This window comes from Mustela nivalis, assembly GCF_964662115.1.
Source record: "Mustela nivalis genome assembly, chromosome: 1".
Classification (NCBI taxonomy): domain Eukaryota; kingdom Metazoa; phylum Chordata; class Mammalia; order Carnivora; family Mustelidae; genus Mustela; species Mustela nivalis.
Window position 1 is genome coordinate 45,406,895 of NC_139020.1, and position 22,416 is coordinate 45,429,310.

At 37.6% G+C, this 22,416-nt stretch overlaps 2 pseudogenes across 2 annotated transcripts; one reads left to right on the forward strand and one right to left on the reverse strand.

Moving 5' to 3' along the window:
• Positions 1-624: 624 nt before the first annotated feature.
• LOC309847135 (claudin domain-containing protein 1-like) lies at positions 625-18,204 on the reverse strand (annotated as a pseudogene). The gene is made up of 5 exons: positions 18,108-18,204; positions 11,684-11,802; positions 1,733-1,860; positions 1,102-1,319; positions 625-735 (listed from the first exon to the last, which is right to left on the reverse strand). The product of its transcript is annotated as a claudin domain-containing protein 1-like (transcript).
• A 370-nt stretch (positions 18,205-18,574) lies between these two features.
• LOC309847649 (olfactory receptor 5H2-like) lies at positions 18,575-22,102 on the forward strand (annotated as a pseudogene). Its single transcript has 2 exons — positions 18,575-19,085; positions 21,991-22,102. The product of its transcript is annotated as an olfactory receptor 5H2-like (transcript).
• The last annotated feature ends 314 nt before the right edge of the window (positions 22,103-22,416 follow it).

Sequence of the window (22,416 nt, forward strand, 5' to 3'; positions counted from 1 at the left end):
TTCAATGTTTATAGACATATTTATTAAAAAATGACTGAATTAGAAAATGTTAAATAATGTTGATACACACCAGGAAAGGATTTAGATAAGGAAGGCACTTTATTTCACCACAAGAAATAAAAACTTTAGTTGTAAATCAATGAACACCCAAAGCTTTAGGTCTTTTGGTAGGTTTTCTAAGCTCCAGTGGGTCATTATGGAGGAAACTTCTTCATGGTACTGAGCTAGAATAAATAAGATAGGAGTTGGAAAATTTTGCTCTGTGACCCAAAGTAGTTTTGGAAAGAAAGTACTCTTAATGAGCCTGATGTGTGAGGAGGCAGGGAGCAAAAATCCAAAATGGTTTGGTTGTACTGAAAATCCTACTGATGTTAGGGAAAGCTAAGAAACAAAAAAACAAAAAACAGAAAAAGTGAAGTAAAATAAGGTTAATCCTCTTGTTTGGCTGAATTGGAATTTTTACAGTTTACAAAGTTAAAATTTCAAGTAAACACTGTATTTTTCGCTTCCATTCTTGTAGACAGACACAGTTTGATTAGACAGCTGCCATACTTCACCTTGAATAAAGCTGTATGCACATATTTGGGGAAAAGGATCTTAGATAAGCTCCTTATTTTATATCACTTAAGTCTTTGAAAAGAGCATTAATGCTCTGGCTGACTGGCTATCTACAATGGCAAAGCGACCATAGGTTCTGACAATAATGAGAAGTTTCTCAGAGACACTAAAGAGTTTCTAGTTCAACAGATAGTTATTTACTGAAAAGTCTAACAGACTTCAGTAGATGTGTTTGGATTAATTTCCCACTATCGGTTTTCTTTCACAAATGTGTGGCAAGTGTTTACCCATTTCTTGCTGTCTGGACTCTAAACCCAGATTAGTTTGTTTAAAAGATGGACTCAAATTTAGAATAATCCATATAAGTTTTAGTGGTATTAAGAAACAAATGTCTGAATAAATAGAATGGATTTTCAGGATAAAATGGAATATCCACAAAGAAAAAAAAATTAAATTAAAAACAATGCAGGGGGGGGAGACAAGGGGAAATATTAATATTGAGAAATAACAAAAATGGCAATTGCAAAGCAGGCAGCTTCTCACCCATTCCACATGAAATGCTTTCATTAAGGTTTACTCTTTCCTGTTGGTATGAGCAACCCAGATGAAGAGATCAGAAGCCATGAACTGTAAGGGAACTGAGACACAAGCCAGGCAGAAGAACCATCCAGATTCACCAGACACATTTTCAGGCAGCTCTAGCTTCTGGTGGAGTAGCTCAGTTCCAGCAACATAACCCAGTGAGCCCAGTGTACACAGACCTTGGAGGAAAACAAAACTTAACTAGATGAGAGCATAGTAAGAGATTTCAGGCAACATGACAGGGCAACAATATGGGATTGTTTCAGAATTATAACAAATAACATGGAGGACAAGGGGAGATGGAGAGGAGAAGGGAGTTGAGGGAAATTGGGAGGGGAGGTGAACCATGAGACACTATGGACTCTGAAAAACAATCTGAGGGTTTTGAAGGGGTCGGGGGTGAGAGGTTGTGGGAACCAGGTGGTGGTTATTAGGGAGGGCACGGATTGCATGGAGCACTGGGTATGGTGCAAAAACAATGAATACTCTTACGCTGAAAAGAAATAAAAAATTAAAAAAAAAAAGGATTATGACTCTCTGTCTCTACAGAAACAGGAAGAAGATAAAAGTTATGTATAATGACAAGACTAACCTGCAAGGAGATGGAGAATGCCTGTGGCAATGGTGGGATACAAACTCTGGCAAATGCAAGCACAAAATCCAATCACAACTCCAAAGCACATTAAATCTAGACAAAAAAGGTGAAAGGAACTGGCAAGGCTGAAGATCTGATTTTGAAAAGGGTCAAAGATCTGATTTTGAATAAAAGGAAAAAAGATATATTACCACAATTTCAGACAGTTTTTTCACAATGACAGTTTCATGGGCTAAGTAGATCTTTTCTCAAAAAGTGAGAAAGGAAGGGCCCCTTGATGGTGCAGTTGGTTGAGCATCTCACTCTCGGTTTCTGCTCATGTGGTAATCTCAGGGTCCTGAGAAAGAGTCCTGTGCTGATTCCATGCTCAGCAGGGAGCCTGCTTAAGAGTCTCTCTCTTAACCAATGTGATACAATACATTAATAAAAGAAGGAAGAGGGATGCCCGGGTGGCTCAGTGGGTTAAAGCCTCTGCCTTCGGCTCAGTTCGTGATCCCAGAGTCCTGGATCAAGCCCCATGTCGGGCTCTCTGTTGAGCAGGGAGCCTGCTTCCTCTGCTCTCTCTGCCTGCTTCTTTGCCTTATTGTGATCTCCATCAGTCAAATAAATAAATAAAATCTTTAAAAAAATAAATAAAAGAAAGAACAAGAACCATATGATACTCTCAACAGATGCTAAAAAAGCATTTGAAAAAGTACAGCATCCCTTCCTGATCAAAACTCTTTAATGTGTAGGGATAGAGGACACATACCTCAATATTATCAAAGCCATCTATGAAAAACCCACCACAAATATCATTCTCATGGAGAAAAACTCAAAGCTTTTCTGCTAAGGATAGGAACATGAAAGGGATGTCCATTATCACCACTGTTATTCAACATAGTACTAGAAGTCCTAATCTCAGCAATCAGACAACAAAAAAGAAATTGAAGGCATCCAAATTGGCAAAGAAGAAGTCAAACTATAACTTTTTGCAGATGATATGATTCTATATGTGGAAAACCCAAAAGACTCCACTCCAAAACTGCTAGAACTTATACAGGAACTCAGTAAAGTATCAAGATATAAAATCAATGCACAGAAATCAGTTGCATTTCTCTACACCAACAACAAGACAGAAGAAAGAGAAATTAAGGAGTCAATCCCATTTATAATTGCACTCAAAACCATAAGATACCTAGGAATAAACCTAACCAAAGAGGAAAAGAATCTATACTCAGAAAACTATAAAGTACTCACGAAAGAAATTGAGGAAGACACAAAGAAATGGAAAAATTTTCCATGCTCCTGGATTGGAAGAATAAATATTGTGAAAATGTCTATGCTACCTAAAGCAATCTACACATTTAATGCAGTTCCTATCAAAGTACCATCCATCTTTTTCAAAGAAATGGAACAAATCATCCTAAAATTTATATGGAACCAGAAAAGACCTCGAATAGCCAAAGAGATATTGAAAAAGAAAGCCAAAATTGGTGGCATCACAATTTTGGACTTCAAGCTCTATTACAAAGCTTTCATCATCAAGACAGTATGGTACTGGTACAAAAACAGACACATAGATCAATGGAACAGAACAGAGAGCCCATAAATAAACCCTTAACTCTATGGTCAACTAATCTTCAACAAAGCAGGAAAGAATGTCTGGTGGAAAAAAGACATCCTCTTCAACAAATGGTGTTGGGAAAATTTGACAGCCACATGCAGGAAAATGAAATTGGACCATTTCCTTACACCACACACAAAAATAGACTCAAAATGGATGAAGGATCACATTGTGAGAAAGGAGTCCATCAAAATCCTTGAGGAGAACACAGCAGCAACCTCTTCGACCTCAGCCACAGCAATTTCTTCCTAGGAACATTCATTGCCAAAGGCAAGGGAAATAAGGGCAAAAATGAAATATTGGGATTTCATCAAGATCAAAAGCTTTTGCACAGCAAAGAAAACAGTTAATATAACCAAAAGACAACTGACAGAATGGGAGAAGATATTTGCAAATGACATATCAGATAAAGGACTAGTATCCAAAATATGTAAAGAGCTTAGCAAACTCAATGCCCAAAGAAGAAATAATCCAATCAAGAAATGGGCAGAGGACATGAACAGTCATTTCTGCAAAGAAGACATCCAGATGGCCAACAGACACATGAAAAAGTGCTCCATATCACTCACCACCAGGGAAATACAAATCAAAACCACAATGAGATACCACCTAACACCAGTCAGAATGGCTAAAATTAACAAGCCAGGAAATGACAGATGCTGGCGAGGATGTGGAGAAAGGGGTACCCTCCTACACTGTTGGTGGGAATGCAAGCTGGTGCAACTACTCTGGAAAACAGCATGGAGGTTCCTCTAAAGGCTGAAAATAGAGCTACCCTACAACCCAGCAATTGCCCTACTGGGTATTTACCCTAAATATATAAAATGTAGTGATCCGAAGGGGCACGTGCACCGGAATGTTTATAGCAGAAATATCCAAAATAGGCAAATTATGGAAATAATCTAGATGTCCACCAACAGATGAATGGATAAAGAAGAGACGGTATCCACACACACACACACACACACACACACACACACACACACACACACACAGTGGAATACTATGAAGCCATCAAAAGAAATGAAATCTTGCCATTTGCAACAACGTGGTTGGAATGAGTATATTATGCTCAGCAAAATAAGTCAATCAAAGAAAGACAACTATCATATGATCTCCCTGATATGAGGAAGTGGAGATACAACATGGGGGGTTAAGGGGGTAGGAGAAGAATAAATGAAAGAAGATGGACTCGGGAGGGAGACAAACCATAAGAGACAATCTCACAAAACAAACTGATGGTTGCTGGGGGGAGGAGGGTCGGGAGAGGGTGGATGGGTTATGGACATTGGGGAATATATGTGCTATGGTGAGTGCTGTGAAGTGTGTAAACCTGGCGATTCACAGACCTGTACCCCTGGGGCTAAAAATACATTATATGTTTATAAAAAAAATTAAAAATTGATTAAAAACAAAAGAATTCTCTCTCTTTCTCCCTCTGCCCCTCCCCCTGCTTATGTTATCTCTCTCCTTCTCTCTCTCTCTAAAATAAATTTTAGAATCTTTTTTTTTTAAATAGTGAGAAAGTAATACATTAATATTGGGGATTCTTCTTTATTTTTTTAAAGATTTTATTTATGTATTTGACAGAAATTACGGGTAGGCAGAGAGGCAGGCAGAGAGAGAGAGGAGAAAGCAGGCTCCCTGCTGAGCAGAGAGCACCATGCAGGGCTCGATCCCAGGACCCTGGGATCATGATCTGAGACAAAGGCAGAGGCTTTAACCCACTGAGCCACCCAGGGACTCCAGGGATTCTTCTTTAAAGCACTTTGTTCAAACAGATGCTATCCGATAAAAGTAAAAGGACACTAACAGTTAACAATTACCAAGGCTCACTCTGTTAGGCACTGTTCTGCACATGCTCTGTGTATTAATCCTCCCTAAAGCCCTATGAAGGATTTATAAATTTGATAAATGAAGGGAATCAGGCAAGAAGTACAAATAACTTGTACAAGATAACACAGTAAATGGTAGATTCAGCATTTGAAGCAAAACCTTCTGGTTCCACATACAAATAAGTCTATATCCTTACAGGTTCTCAAGACAGGAATAAAAAGTAAATGAATGGTGATTGTGAAAGACTTATTGAAAGAATATACATAAGGCATAAAACAGAGGATCTCAGCAATCAATAAATGGCAGCTTTAATTACCATAAATATCTCAACAACATGGGATGATAGCTGATGACTTTACAAACCAACCCCTCCCATTTTTACATTATTTTAATTATTGGAAATGTCTTAATATCAACGTTAAACCAAATTCAACTTTCTAGGGCTTGTTTTATTTTTTGGAACTACACAAGTCTTTTCTCCAGTTTCCCTTCAAACTCTGTCAACAATAAACTTCTTCCTATATATTTGCAATACAAAATTGAATACCTTGAATAACATTGTTTAAGTGTACTGGCTGACATATATGCAGATTTTTAATAGAACAGTACTGTAAATGTATATTCTATTCCTTATGATTTTCATAGTAACATTCTTTTTTCTCTAACTTACTTTATGTAAGAATACAACATATAATGCTCATAATATACAAAATATGTCTCAATTGACCATTTTATGTTATTGGTAAGGCTTGTGATCAACAGTGAGCTGTTCGTAGTTATGCTTTGGGGGAGTTAAAAGCTACATGTGGATTTTTGACTAAGTGAAAGAGACAGTGCTCCTAACCCTTACATTATTCAAGGGTCAACTCTATTTGCCATATTTATTCAATACTCCTTCTCGTGACATGGTCATTCTATGCATAAGCTCCAGAAAGTCTCTGCGGCTTGTATATTAGGTCCAAATATGAAAACAATATTTCCTAGGTAGTCTGACCATCAAAGAATGGAATGCTCCTAATAAATATATTCATTATTTTGATATCTATACTTTTGTTAATACTGCATAAGACTGGATTAACATTTTTTGTAGCCCTGAACTTTGACTCACATAGAGCTTGAAATCAACATTTTTCAGATATCCCTATCTGAACTCAGATTACTGAAATGTTTATCGCAAATCTGGTAATTTACTACTTATCTAAATTTCCTATATAAGTAAAGATTTTTTTGCCTCTTTAGGTAAGTTTATTCCTAGGTATCCTATAGATTTAGGTGCAATTGTAAATGAGATTGATTCCTTAATTTCTCTTTCTTCCATCTTCCTGTTGGTGTATAAAAATGCAACTGATTGTTGTGCATTGATTTTATATCTTGACCCTTTTTACTGAATTCCTGTATGAATTCTAGCACTTTTGGAGTGTCGTTTTTGGGTTTTCCACATTGAAGTATCACATCATCTGCAAAGAGTGAGAGTTTGACTTCTTATTTGCTGACTCAGATGCCTTTTATTTCTTTTTGTTGTCTGATTGCTGAACTAGGACTTCTAGTACTATTTGGAGTAGCAGTAGTGATAGTGGACATTCCTGCTGTGTTCCTGACCTTAGGGGAAAAACTCTCAGTATTTCCCCATTGAGAATGATATTCGCTGTGGGTTTTCAAAGATGACTTTGATGAAATTGAGGTATGTACCCCATATTCCTGCATTTTGAAGAGTTTTGATCAATAAAGAATGTTGTACTTTGTCAAATATTTTCCAGCATCTACTGAGAGGATCATATGATTCTTGTTCTTTCTTTTGTTAATGTATTATATCACACTGATTTGTGGATGTTGAACCAAACTTGCAGTCCAGGAGTAAATTTCACTTGGTCGTGGTGAATAATCCTTTAAATGTGCTGTTGGATCCTATTGGATAGAGTTTTGGTGAGAATTTTCACATCAGTGTTCCTCAAGGATATTGGTCTGTAATTCTCCTTTTTGGCGGGGTCTTTGTCTGGTTTTGGGATCAAGGTAGTGCTGGCCTTATAAAATGAGTTTTGAAGTTTCCTTTCAATTTCTATTGTTTGGAACAGACTCAGGATAATAGCTTTTAATTCTTCTTTAAATCTTTGGTAGAATTCCCTTAGGAAACCGTCTGGCCCTGGTCTCTTGTTTGTTGAGAGATTTTTGTTGACTGCTTCCATCTCCTTCCTGGTTATGGGTCTGTTCAGGTTTTCTGTTTCTTTCTAGTTCAGTTTTGGTAGTTTATATGTCTCTAGGTATGCATCCATTTCTTCCAGATTGTCAAATTTTCTGGTGTATAGTTGCTCATAATATGCTCTTATAATTGTTTACATTTCTTTGGTGTTGGTTGTGCTCTCTCCTTTTTCATTCATGACTTTATTTATTTCATTCATGACTTTATTTATTTATTTATTTATTTGGGTCCTTTCTCTTTTCTTTTTGATAGGTCTGGCCAGGGGTTTATCAGTCTTATTAATTCCTTCACACTTGATCTTGGCCAAAAGGCCGAGAAGTAATTATTATTAATTCCTTCAAAGAACCAGCTCTTAGTTTCGTTGATTTGTTCTATTGTTCTTTTGGTTTCTATTTCATTGATTTCTACTCTGATCTTAATTACTTCTGGTTTAGGTTGAGGCCTTCTTTGCTGTTGGGTTTAGACTTTCTTTGCTGTTCTTTCTCCAGGTCCTTCAGGATTTGGGCTTTCTTTGCTATTTATTCTTCAGCTCCTTCAGGTGTAGGGTTAGGTTGTGTACTTGAGAACTTTCTTGTTCTATAGATTACTCATGAAAGAAATTGAGCGAGACACAAAGAAATGGAAAAACATTCCATGCTCATGGATTGCAAGAACAAATATTGTGAAAAGATCCATGGTACCTAAAGCAATCTACACATGTAATGCAATCCCTATCAAAATACCACCTTTCCCCCCCCTAAAGAAATGGAATAACCCTAAAATTTATATGGAACCAGAAAAGACCCTAAATAGCCAGAGGAATGTTGAAAAATAAAGCCAACATTGATGGTATCACAATTCATACTTCACACTCTATTACAAAGCTGTCATCATCAAGACAGTATGCTACTGGCATAAAAATAGACACAGAGATCAATGGAACAGAATAAAGAGTCCAGAATTGGACCATCAACTCTATGGCCAACTAATTTTTGACAAAGCCAGAATCAATATCCAATGGAAAAAAGGCAGCCTCTTCAACAAATGGTCTTGGGAAAATTGGACAGCCACATGCAGAATTATGAAACTGGACCACTTCCTTATACCACACACAAAAATAGACTCAAAAATGGATGAAGGACCAATGTGAGACAGGAATCCATCAAAATCTTTGAGGAGAACACAGGAATCAACCTCTTCGACCTCTACTGCAGCAACTTCTTCCTAGAAACATGCCAAAGGCAAGGGAAGAAAAGGCAAAAATGAACTATTGGTTCCTCATCAAGTTCAAAAGCTTTTCCTTATCCATTCGTCAGTTGAAGGGCATCTTGGTTCTTTCCACAGTTTGGCGACCGTGGCCATTGTTGCTATAAATATACACTATGGAGTATTATGCCTCCATCAGAAAGGATGAATACCCAAATTTTGTAGCAACATGGATGGGACTGGAAGAGATTATGCTGAGTGAAATAAGTCAAGCAGAGAGAGTCAATTATCATATGGTTTCACTTATTTGTGGAGCGTAACAAATAGCATGGAGGACATGGGGAGTTAGAGAGGAGAAGGGAGTTACAGGAAATTGGAGGGGGAGGTGAACCATGAGAGACTATGGACTCTGAAAATCAATCTGAAGGGTTTGAATTGGCCGGTGGGTGGGAGGTTGGGGTACCAGGTGGTGGTTATTATTGAGGGCGTGGATTGCATGGAGCACTGGGTGTGGTGAAAAAATAATGAATACTGTTATGCTGAAAATAAATAAAAAATAAATTTAAAAAAAAGATCAAAAGCTTTTGCACAGCAAAGGAAAAAGTCAACAAAACCAAAGGACAACTGGCAGAATGGGGAAAGATATTTGCAAATGACATATCAGACAAAAGGCTAGTATCCAAAATCTATAAAGGACTTATTAAATTCAACACCTGAAGAACAAATAATCCAATCAAGAAATGGGCAGAAAACATGAACAGACATTTCGGCAAAGAAGACATCCAAAATGGCCAAGAGACACATGAAAATGTGCTCAACAGTGGTCAGCATCAGGGAACTACAAAGCAAAACCACAATGAGATACCACCTCACACCAGTCAGAATGGTTAAAATTAACAAGTCAAGAAATGACAGATGTTGGCAAGGATGCAGAGAAAGGGGAACCTTTCTACACTGTTGGTGGCAATGCAAGCTGATGCAGCCACTCTGGAAAACAGTGTGAAGATTCATGAAAAAGTTGAAAATAGAGCTACCTCACTGCCCAGCAATCACAGTACTGGCTGTTTACCCTAAAGATTGAAATGTAGTGAACTGAAGGGGCACGTGCACAGGAATGATGATAGCAGCAATGTCCATAACAGCAAAACTATGTAAAGAACCTAGGTGTAGATCAACAGATGAATGTATAAAGATGTGGTGTGTGTGTGTGTGTGTGTGTGTATAAAATGGAATAATATGCAGTCATTAAAAACCCCCACAAAATCTTGCCTTTTAAATGTTTTGGATGGAACTAGAGGGTACTATGCTAAGCCAAATAAGTCAATCAGAGAAAGACAATTATCATATGATCTTTCTGATGTGCAGAATTTGAGAGGCAAGGTAGGGGTCCTAGGGGGAAGAGGGGGAAAAATGAAATAAGATGCGACTGGGGAGGGAGAAAAATCATAAGACTCTTAATCTCAGGAAACAAAGTGAGGGTTTCTGAGGATGGTGGTGGGAGAGGGATGAGGTGGCTGGATTATGGATATTGGGGAAGGTATGTGCTATGGTGAGTGCTGTGATTCATGTAAGACTGTTGATTCACAGAACTGTACTCCTGAAGCAAATAGTGCATTATATGTTAATTAAAAATTTAAAACAAAGCTATTAGTTTCATCACATAAATCTCTTTACCTCAGAGAAGTTGGAAATATCTTAATAATTCATGGGCACAAACTTCAATTGACTATTTTTCCTGGATGCCGCTGAGGGATGGGAGGAGGGGAAAAAACCTTATTACAAGGTACACTGTTCTAATAGGGGGGAAAAAAGAATATGAAGAGAAGATTCAGGAGTTGCTGATCATGATCCATTTACTTGTTATCAACAGACAAAAGGTTGATATCCAGGATCTATAAAGAACTCCTCAAACTCAACACACACAAAACAGACAAGCATATCAAAAAAATGGGCAGAAGATATGAACAGACACTTCTCCAATCAAGACAAACAAATGGCTATCAGACACATGAAAAAATGTTCATCATCACTGGCCATCAGGGAGACTCAAATTAAAACCACCTTAAGATACTACCTTACACCACTTAGAATGGCCCAAATTAGCAAGACAGGAAATAACATGTGTTGGAGGGGATGTGGAGAAAGGGGAACCCTCTTCCACTGTTGGTGGGAATGCAAGTTGGTGCAGCCACTTTGGAGAACAGTGTGGAGATTCCTCAAGAAATTAAAAATAGAGCTTCCCTATGACCCTGCCATTGCACTCCTGGGTATTTACCCCAAAGATACAGATGTCGTGAAAAGAAGGGCAATCTGTATCCCAATGTTTATAGCAGCAATGGCCACAGTTGCCAAACTGTGGAAAGAACCAAGATGTCCTTCAATGGAGGAATGGATAAGGAAGATGTGGTCCAAATACACTATGGAGTATTATGCCTCCATCAGAAAGAATGAATACCCAACTTTTGTAGCAGCATGGATGGGACTGGAAGAGATTATGCTGAGTGAAATAAGTCAAGCAGAGAGAGTCAATTATCATATGGTTTCACTTATTTGTGGAGCATAACAAATAGCATGGAGGACAAGGGGAGTTAGAAAGGAGAAGGGAGTTGGGGGAAATTGTAAGGGGAGGTGAACCATGAGAGACTATGGACTCTGAAAAACAATCTGAGGGGTTTGAAGGGGCTGGGGGTGGGAGGTTGGGGGAACCAGGTGGTGGGTATTGGAGAGGGCATGGGTTGCATGCAGCACTCGGTGTGGTGCAAAAACAATGAATACTGTTACACTGAAAATAAATTTAAAAAATTTTAAAAAGAGAACAGAAAGTAAAATTTCTTTGTAAGTTAAAAATAAAATAAAAATTTACTCTTTAAAATGGTCCAGTAATGACATATTTTGGGGATGTGTATATTCTTCATCCAATGTGTTCGCTGCTTCTTTCAACTTCATATTTCCAATTTGGTAAGTTATTATCTAACATTAAAGTATATTATCAACAGAACAGAGTTTACTGGGATACCACTTATTCCAAGCTGAGGCAATGTACTGACTCATCTGGGTCAATAACAGAGATCAACAACCAGCATATTTATTTCCTTTTTCCCCCAACTGTACTGCTGAGATCAATGTACTCATAGGTCTGAAGCAGATCAATCCCTCTACTATGGTTTCTAAGATCAACAAATTTCTCCATGAACTGCTCATTTGGTGTGAAACTTATGCACTTTGTGACTACATCAAATAAATCTGCAACACAAATATCAATGACTGCTTGTTGTTTGAATTATAAATCTTTAACAAAAAATCTCTTTCAGTAATTATTCTCTGAAATAAAAAGTGATATAGAAAGATGTTCCCAGAGGACAACAACCTCTTTGGCCTTGAGTGACACACAGGATTCACTGATGCTCAATGAATGCCAGTAGTTCACAGCAGTAGGCTTTAAAGTCATGGGCAGAAGGAAGGAAAAGAAAAATTGGAGCAGTAAAATGAATGAGAATAGATATGCAAGAAGACTAGGAAGGAGGAGAAGACAAAGACCTAAATGAATAGGAACTTTGATTTTCTTTGCCAAAGCTACTCCTCAAACCACCCTCTTACCCATTTCAGTTAATGATAAATCCATCCTTCCAGTTCTAGTTTTTTCTAGTTCCATCTTTCTAGTTTTCAATTGGAGAGTAATTGCCTGTAGTGATAGCATGGCTTAGTTCTAAACCTAGGGGCCTGTGCTGTGATTTGCCTACAGAGGCCTGCCTAAGTCCCCAAAAAGTGTCCTTATCTCCCACTATGCCTTGAACTACCATTAGTTTTGGTGGATCATGTGACCCAAGGAGTAGAGCACCTTGTACAGCTGTTAACACCTTTGTAAATCCTTCTCCTGTTCATAGTCACACTTAAAACTAATAGCTTTCCTGGACACTTGGTAAGTGGGTTCGTATAATAGACCCAAATGAAGATGACATAGGATCCAAATCCACAGACCCCAAAAGGTGTTTTACCTTTCTCTTGGTTGTAAGAGGGCCAGATGCAGCAACTTATCCTTTACCTTAGAAGAGATGTCTCCCCATGACCCATTGCTGGATTGCTAGAAATTTCACCTAGATATAAGAGCCTTGAATTTTGTTGAATATATTTCTCAACACAAGTGTCTACCAATAGGTCTACAGTTGCTGCTTCATAAGGAATAAATGTGATAGCTTATGGCAGGGAAAGAAGATCAAGGTCCTTGAATAAATATTTGCAAATCATGTATCTGATAAGAGCCTCATAAGCAGAATATAAGAAGAATCTCAAAGCTAAAAAATAAGAAATATATCTCAATTTAGAAATAGAAAATATTTCAGTAGACACTTCTGTAAACAAGATATGCAGATATTAAACAGAGACACAAAAATATGTTCAACAAAATTCATCATTGGGAAAATGCACATGACTATAGTGAGATACACTGGCTCACCATTTAAAATAACTAAAGTTGAGCGGCACCTGAGTGGCTCAGTTGGTTAAGCATCTGCCTTCTGCTAAGGTCATGATGTCAGGGTCCTGGGATTGAGTCCTGCATCCAGCTCTTGCTCAGTAGGGTGTCTGCTTCTCCCTCTCATGCTTCCTCTGTGCTCTCTCTCTCTCTCTTTCTTAAATAAATAAATAAAATATCTTTAAGAGAATAACTAAAATTGAGAAGACTTCTAATATTGAAAGCAACAATATAGACTTTTGTACCCATAGATGGACCACAATATGAGGTGAGAGATAAATACACAAAATTGAAGAGAAGAATTAATTTTATTTATTTATTTTTAAAGATTTTATTATTTATTTGACAGACAGATATCATAAGTAGGCAGAGGCAGAGAGAGAGAGGAGGAAGCAGGCTCCCTGCTGAGCAGAGAGCCCAATGCAGGGCTCAATCCAAGGACCCTGGGACCATGACCAGAGTTGAAGGCAGAGGCTTTAACCCACTGAGCCACCCAGGTGCCCTGAGAAGAATTAATTTTAACTCACATTTGGATTATGTTGAAATTTCCGGTACACATATTGCTTACACACCCTCCTACTGAGTTTTGACAGGGCTTCTATTTTATCTATGTAGTTTATTTCCCCCATTTTTTTTGGCTTTCACAAGCAAAGTCTAAGCACACAATAAATGATTTATGACTTCACCAAAATATAAGCCCTTTGTTTCCCCCTAGCTGCCATCAAGTCCCATGTGGAGGTTAAGCACTTTTACTCCTCTTTAGATCCTAAATGAAAATGTTGCTATTTGTACATTGTACTCTTTTGACACATATAATGTCATTATTTTCTGAGTGAACATTATGTCACTTCTCTCTTCATGTTGAAAGGTAAATACGAACACCTTACCACCACGTTCAAAATATCTCACTAGTTGTCCTTAAAAGTGGGAACAAGAACAAAGGGCCTGACCTAGCCTCCAGACCCCATGTGAGCCCAACCATGTTGGTCTTTCTCATCCTATCTGGCTCCTCTTGCTTCTCTTTGGATGCCAGCTACATTTACCACTTTTCTTTATGTGCTTCTCCAATGATCTAGCTCTGAGACCATCTAGGCCCTCCAAGGATGGAAGGCCCTAAAGGTGGCAAATGTCCAGGTCATCACATTGTTAATGAAAACTTTGGACATCCTCCCTGACCAATCAAAAGAGAATATGCATTTTAGGAAAATTCCTAGGAAATTCACAGGCATTAATATTTGAGAAGCATTGATATATGGCACCTCCTACTATGGTCCTTTGTACCTCTGTGAAGTAAGATTTCTCACCTATTTACAAATGAAAGTATGAAGTTCAGTGTAGTTCTGGAACATGACCTGCATTTTGCAAGAGAAGGACACCTGTATTTGAGTTTCCCCTGAAGGGAATGCAGAACTTTGGCCTCATTAAAATCATGTACAATTGGCTCAGATGTGATCATACTAATCAAAGCACTCAGAGCATCAACATTTATATATTAAAATTTGTATAAATATGTCAGAGGTGTCATTAGTAGTGGAAAATAGGGGCATAAAATATAATATCGATGATGACTTGATGTTTATGATTTCAGAGTCTATAATGACCTATGAGTTACCTGGACTTTTCACACATGTTCAAGTTTACAATGCACAGAAGAATAATTTAGTTTTGTCCTAAAGGGAAGCCTTAGGTACTATTGGGAGAATTTTAGTTCTTCATTCCTTCTTATTCTGACAAAAAGCCCACAGTTGTACAATGGGTTGACTCTTGTGCTTGAAACAAATTGGTATAAACAACATTCTCCTGAGCTTCTTAAAGGAAGCTCCAAAGTGAATCAGTGTATGAGAAGTTACTACACATGTTGTGGTCATTTCAGTGCTACTGTATTTCTTATCTCCTTTAGAAAACCTAACACTTCAAAAGAATTTTCTCAATTTCTTATAAGATATGGGTAAGACAGAAATGATTACTATAAAATTTATTATGCTTTATATATAAATTTGATATACTCTTATATTTATAATAATTTTACATTGGGTTTACAAGAGCCAATAAGCCAGGTGAGTAATGGAAAACAAATACTGAATAATTTACATATTAAATCTTAATGACTCTCCTCTAGTAAGCAACATAGATGTAAGACTGAATTACTTCCTTTAACAATGTTTTATTATTTCTTAACATATCTCTAAGGAATTTATAAGTATTCATTAACTAGAGTGTTAAACAATTTAAACTACATTTAAATAGCATTTCATAATGATTCCTACATCAGTAATCTTTTTGCTTATTCTGATTAAAAGCTCCATTACATTTAACTGATCACATTTTCTCATTCAGACATTTAATGTAGGTCAATTGTGTATTAACTCTATGCTATCTCCCACTTCTGACAAGCATTTCATTGACTATTTATATACATGTAGCAGGAAATAGGCAGTAGTTGCTTCTTCACTTCTCTTTCCAGCATTTATAGCTTAATAAGTACCCACACAAACTGAATTTGAGATTTTTTCATTATTTAGTGATTTGGAATTGCCTAGAAAGGAGTTTTTTTTCCCGATAAAAATACCTTTATCATGTGAAATTAGTAGCTTTGTTATTTATATCACTTGTATTCTACTCCATTCTGCCACAATTTTATTCTGTGAAAACACTGGTAGAGAAAAGGTGTTCTCAAATAAAACCATAAGGATTTCTAGAAAAAGTCAGTCCTAATCACTGTTATAGCAAATGTGAAGCAACTTTTAAATATGAAAAACCTTTCAGGCAGTGCTAATATATTTATGAGCAAAGTTTGTGATGTAAAATTTTACCAGAAAATCTGTTACATATAGATATTCCATAGAAAAATAAATTTGGAAATTGGAATAAAATAAGGAAAGAAAAGATTCCTATTGTTGACAACTTTAAACAACACCCAGGGTTATAATAAACATTTGTCCCTAAACCCTGGGCCTTTACATTTTTGTTGTCTATAGTCTTTCTCTGATACATTCTTTTTTTCTTTTAAAGATTTATTTCTTTATTTTAGGAAAAGAGAGAGAGAGTGCAAGTAGGTAAAAGGGCAGAGTGAAAGAGAGAGAGAGAATTCTCAAGCAGATGCCCCACTGAGTGCATAGTCCAATGTGTGGCTTAATCCCAGGAATCTGAGATCATGACCTGAAGTGAAATCGAAAGTCTGCCTCTTAACCCACTGACTCACCCGGTCACCCCTGATAGATTCTTAATCTTTCTTTTCTGCTTGTATTTCCTACACTTACTAACCATGTGTGTATTATTCTCTGCTTATTTCTGTTCCTGCATCTTGTGATCCTCACCCACCCAAACTTCTTATGCAGTCTTCTTTCTTCTTTTTATGGCTTTCTCTCCATTTCTCTCTTTTGAAAAATTTTAATAAAGCAATATCAAGGAAAAATGTTTTATTTGTCCACCCACAGTAGACTTATAACAACTCTTGTCCAAATTCTTTGAATATTTTAATCTTGCTTCCCTTCTCACTGTTGTGCAGTTGTTTCCCACTCACTGCTCATTATGCTCTGGCCTCCACTGCATCACATGACAGAAATTGGTCTCACTAGAGCCATTTCTCAGCTTCCATGCTTAATCACAGTTGTTCACTCCTTATCCTGCCAGAGCATTTATTTTAGTGATTGGTACCATAATTTTCTTTGACGTTCTTGACTATCTTCCTCTCTTTGTGTTCATGACATTTATCTTGATCAATCTGCTCAGTATCCTTTCCTGGTCTCTCCTTGTCTTTATTCTCTGCCAGTCAGAACTATTAGTTTCAACAAGAAATTATTTTTTGGAATGGAATCTTACATGGAAATGCTGGGAAATTAAAGGAATCTTCTGAGAAAAAATGGGCAGGAACAGAAGCAAGCATGGTCATCTGCCAATAGCAAAAATTATATTCCAACATTGACTCCATGAGGGCTGTTGTCACCACTGCTATGTGAGAATTCCACTGTTCACATGGACAGAATCACTGGTGTGGATGCAGGGTGCATTTGCTGGAACCTTCATATTGTGCCTTGGCTGCCTTTGCAATTCAGATTATCTTTTGTCCTTGTCCCTTTTCCCCCCTCATTCCAAGTTTAACTCTAGTGTGACTGATGTAGAGTTGTCAAACCTACATCATGTCCCCTCACTTTAGATGTCAGGGAGCTAGGAAAGCCAACCATAGCACTCTTGGGTCCCACAATGGGTGTTAGAGTTTGCTAGCATCAAAATTATGTGGTAGAAAGGAGGATCAGTTTGGCTATCTAAAGGAGATATATAACTTCACTTCACTTTAGTATACATTGTCAATTCAGTTATTCACCATTCTCTTCACTTTATGTATTCTCCAATAGATAGGTCATACATAACTATGCCTTCAGTCTACCCAATGATTTTCAATTCATGATCTGCAGTAGACTCAAACTACAAAGTACACACACACTGATGCCCACAAACTGGCCACTACATCTGAGTTCTCAATCAAATTTTGATGAAAATCTACCCAGTTGCCAAATGATGATTCTATTCTTCACTGACCAACCCTGTAATATGTCAAAGAGGCACTGCATCTATCTTCTGAACACTTTCCTTCTGTCTCTTCATCTTCCCACCAATCTCAATGTCATTTCACACACAGATTAGCCATGTCACATGTGCTTGGTTCACTTCAAGTTCAAAGAGAATACAGATTATTAGCCTTAATAATTGACTCACTAAATCAATGTCTACAGTGAAACTTCAAATCTATATTTTGCATAAAACTTTCCCCAGAATGTGTGATCTGGAGGACATTTAATGCAAAATATAGATTTGACATTTTTCTATAGGTTCTCGTTTGACAACATTGAGTAGTAGTAACTTTTTTACTAATATTCCTGATCCTAATTTCAAACTCTCTGCAGTCTATTTCCTACACCTCCATATATTCATTTTAGAAAGTATCTACCATTACTACTCTTTTCTCTTAGTTTCAGTGCATGCTTATTCCCTAATGAAAAATGTTCATGATCCTCCATATGCCATTTAACTCATTTTATTACTGAAGCCCTTCAAGATTCTTTTCCCTTTACCCTACATCCACATTCCAAACATAAAATTTCCAAATTATGCAGATCATGTCCCATAAATTTAGGATGTACTACAATGTCCTTCATTTTTCCAATTCTGTTCATTGTTGCACATTTTAAAAATTGAAATAATTCCACTTATTTCAAAGACCATACAATAGTTTCCAATCAATAGAGAGGCAATAACAAAATTGAGATGGTGTTCTGATGTGCATAATTTTATTTCAACTCTACTTTCTATATTTTCTTGTTATAAATTGAGAGACTTTTTTCCAATTTACTAAATTTCATTTTAGGCAACTCATTATCCAGTGAGGATATGGAAAAGGAACATAGAAAAGGACTTGGAAATGTAACGTTGCTGACAGAATTGATTCTCACAGAACTCACATATGAATCGCAGTGGCAAATCCCCTTGTTCCTAAAGTTCTGGCCTAATTGCTCTCATATGGGATGACTCTCAGCTTCACATCCTATGTACTTATTTCCTGGGAGCTGGGCATTTGTGGATGCTTGGATATCATCCACAGTATCCCCCAAGATGCTGGTCAACTTTTTTGGCAGATCAAAATGATATCTCTTTCAGAATGCATGATACAATTTTTTTTCCTTTGCAGTAAGTATTACAGTGGAATGCTTTCTGCTGGCAACAATGGCATATAATTGCTATTTGGCCTTTTGCAAACCATTACATTATCCAGTGATTATGTCCAAGACACTGTGCATCCGCTTGTTAGTTTTGTCACTTTATGTGGCCTACATCATGCCATAATTCATATTTCTTTCTTATTCAGATTAACCTTCTGCAATTCCATCATAATACATCACTTTTACTGTGACATTATACCATTACTTAAGATTTCTTGCACTGGCCCTTCTGTCAATTATCTGACAGTATTTGTTTTTGCTGGGTCAATACAAATGTTCACCATTCTGATAGTTCTTATCTCCTACACACTAGCTCTCTCTACAGTCTTAAAAAAGAAGTCTCGGGCGCCTGGGTGGCTCAGTGGGTTAAGCCGCTGCCTTCGGCTCAGGTCATGATCTCAGGTTCCTGGGATCGAGTCCCGCATCGTGCTCTCTGCTCAGCAGGGAGCCTGCTTCCCTCTCTCTCTCTCTGCCTGCCTCTCCATCTACTTGTGATTTCTCTCTGTCAAATAAATAAATAAATAAAATCTTATAAAAAAAAAAAGAAGTCTCTACAAGACATAAAGAAAGCCTTCTCTACCTGTGGAGCCCATCTCTTATCTGTCTCCTTATACTACAGCGCTCTTGTCTACATGTATGTGTGCCCCATATCTACACAATCAGAAGACCAAGATATGATGGACTCTTTATTTTACACTATCATAATTCCCTTGTTAAATCCAATTATCTACAGTTTGAGAAATAAAAAAGTCATAGATTCTTTGAGGAAAATATTGAAGAGAACTTTTTAGAATTCACATTATTATTTCTCATTTCACTAGAATGACAAATTGTACAGATTTCATTTTTACTAGGTGTTGATTAGTGTTCATTTTTTGCAGCTGTAATTGTCCTAATGTTTAAATGACTTAAGGTGAGATTACAAAACAAATATATGTATATGAAGTCAAAGATAGAGGGAATCTTAATCAAGTGTTCATGACGTAAAGATAATTTAAAAGGAAACAAAATATTTCACATGATTGCGTGTTTCAGTGTGGCTTCATAAATGTATTAAGCATTGAAATAGGGTAATTACTTTAAAAAAGAATTTGAATATGATATATCTGACAACCATACAGCTATGTACCCCAAAGACTCACATTACATTCATTCCACATTGGAGTCAGGGTTGTATTTGAGTGAACAGAGACCAAAAAGTATAATGAGTGATCAGATTTTAGGTTCACCTCTGCCCTTCCTCTCTCACCACTGATTACCTACACCATTCTACTGTTATAACTGAGGTCTTCACACTAAGACTGCTCATTTCTGCCATTTGCTGTAGTTTTCTTGCTTCTTCTACATCCTATTGATATTCTTACTTCCAAAACATTGACTAAATAATATCCCACTTCAGCAACTTTTTATGGATTGTCATATCTACCAGATTATTATATATGGCATATGTACCTAGAACTGTATATATCTATATGCATATTGTACTCATATATGTATATGTACAAAATGAATGATATACAAAGATACCTACATACATATTATATAGATTGTATATAACCCTGGCAGATTATATATTTGCTATGTGCTGATTAGTAAGTTGTTGTTTTTATAAGTAAATTTTAAAGATTTTATTTATTTATTTTAGGAAGAGAGAGCACACAGGAGTGGCAGAGATGGGCAGAGGGAGAAGTGGACTCTCCACCCAGCAGGGAACCCAATGTAAGGCTATAATCCAGTGTGGGGCGCGTCGCCAGGCCGGCGGGAGACCCCCACTAGGGGCTGAGCGGGATGGCGAGTGTCGCGAACCCAGAACGCGCAGAGGAACTACACCAGGCTCGGGAGGTCTGTCAAAGCAGGATCTCGCTTTATTGAGCAGGGCAGGGGCTTATATGGGGTGAGGGAAGGGAAGTGAGGTCAGCAAAGTGGGGGCCAATGGGGATGTGCCGTGTCAGCGGGAGTTGGGAGAGACACGCCCTGCAGGGGGTGGAGGCTGGCGGGAAACAAAACTGATGGGAAACCGAAACCGCCACTTTGGCGCCTTTGTGGTAGGCCATGTGGGTTCCCGATCTGGAAGAGAAGGCCACCCGGGGCCATCTTAGCCTCTTGGGGCCCAACAATCCAGGACTCTGGGATGATGATCTGAGCCAATGGCAGAATCAAATGAGCTTAACCAACTGAGCCACCCAGATGCTACTGTAGTTGTTACTGTTGTTGTTGTTGTCTTAAAGTAGTCTCCACACCGAGTGTGGGACCCAACACAGGGACTGATCTAATGACCCTGAGATCAAAATCTTAGGTGAGATCAAGAGTCAGAAACCCAACTGACTGAGTCACTTTGATGCTCTTGTGTTGACTAGTTTTAAACAATTTTTGCAGTTATAATTGCCCTAGTGTTAATGACTTCAGTCCTAAAGTCATTTTATTCCCATCTTTAATATCTGTGTATGTTTGTGGACATATACACTTGTTCTCCCTGGCATTACATGAGATTCATCCCCCCAAAACCTTGATTTCACTCTGAAGTCTCCTAAAACACTCCTAATGGATTCTGTGCTATGCTGAAATGAGTTAACTGAAATTCTTCTGGACTCTTTCTTCTTAAGTACACAGTTCTGTTGATACAGGTCTTTCTGCAAAGAATCCTTTCTGAATTGCACCCACCTTCACTTATAATTGAAATGGGTCCTTTCTTTAAGATCTATCTTAAATGTTACAGCTTCCTTGATGTATTTCCAGATTACCTTAAAGAGGTATTGTTTGAGGTATTGTATATTTCCTTTATTCTTTTAGGTCACAAATGCTCTTGTGTAGTACTTAGTTTTAGCTTATACATAAATTATACTTTAGAAGTCCTAGTACTCTTCCAATCTTTTGTGGTGTTTAGCACAGTGGCTGAAACCCATGAGTTAGTAAATAACTATTTACAAAACATGTAAATTGAAAATGAAACTGACAGCACAAATATTTCAAATGAAGTGAGAATGCATCACTCATTCTCTCTCTCTCTCTCTTTTTTTTAAAAGATTTTATTTATTTATTTGACAGAGAGGGAGAGATCACAAGTGGGCAGAGAGGCAGGCAGAGAGAGAGGGGAAGCAGGCTCCAGAGAGCTGGATGTGGGGCTCAATCCCAGGACTTTGAGATGATGACCTGAGCTGAAGGCAGAGGCTTAACCCACTGAGCCATCCAGGTGCCCCTGCATCACTCATTCTCATACTGTAATGAGTCTTGGGTGATTACTAGGCCTGGAGTGCGTGAGACACGCCAGTTCACCTTCTTGAACTTCTTCCAGGGCAATCATGAGTATCATACACCTAAAGTGAATCATTCGTATTCTTCTTATCATGAGAATTAGCCCCAGGGACAGAGTACAGCACAACCTCTTCAATTAGGTGTTTGTTTAAAGATACAAAACAGGAAAACATTTAAAACAAATACTAATATGTTTCTGATCACAAGATTAGACCAGATCAACTGCTATGTGTTTTTTTGTCTGAGAGATACCTTCAAGTCCAGGGAAAGGGAGTGAATACAGCAGGGTCCAGACATTGTTACTACTTTTCACTAGAGAATCCATGTTTTTGCATAGGTCTGTGGTTTAATTCTTATTGTTATATAACATTTCCATTGTGCTGATTTTTTTCTTAAATTATCTACATATCTTAAATT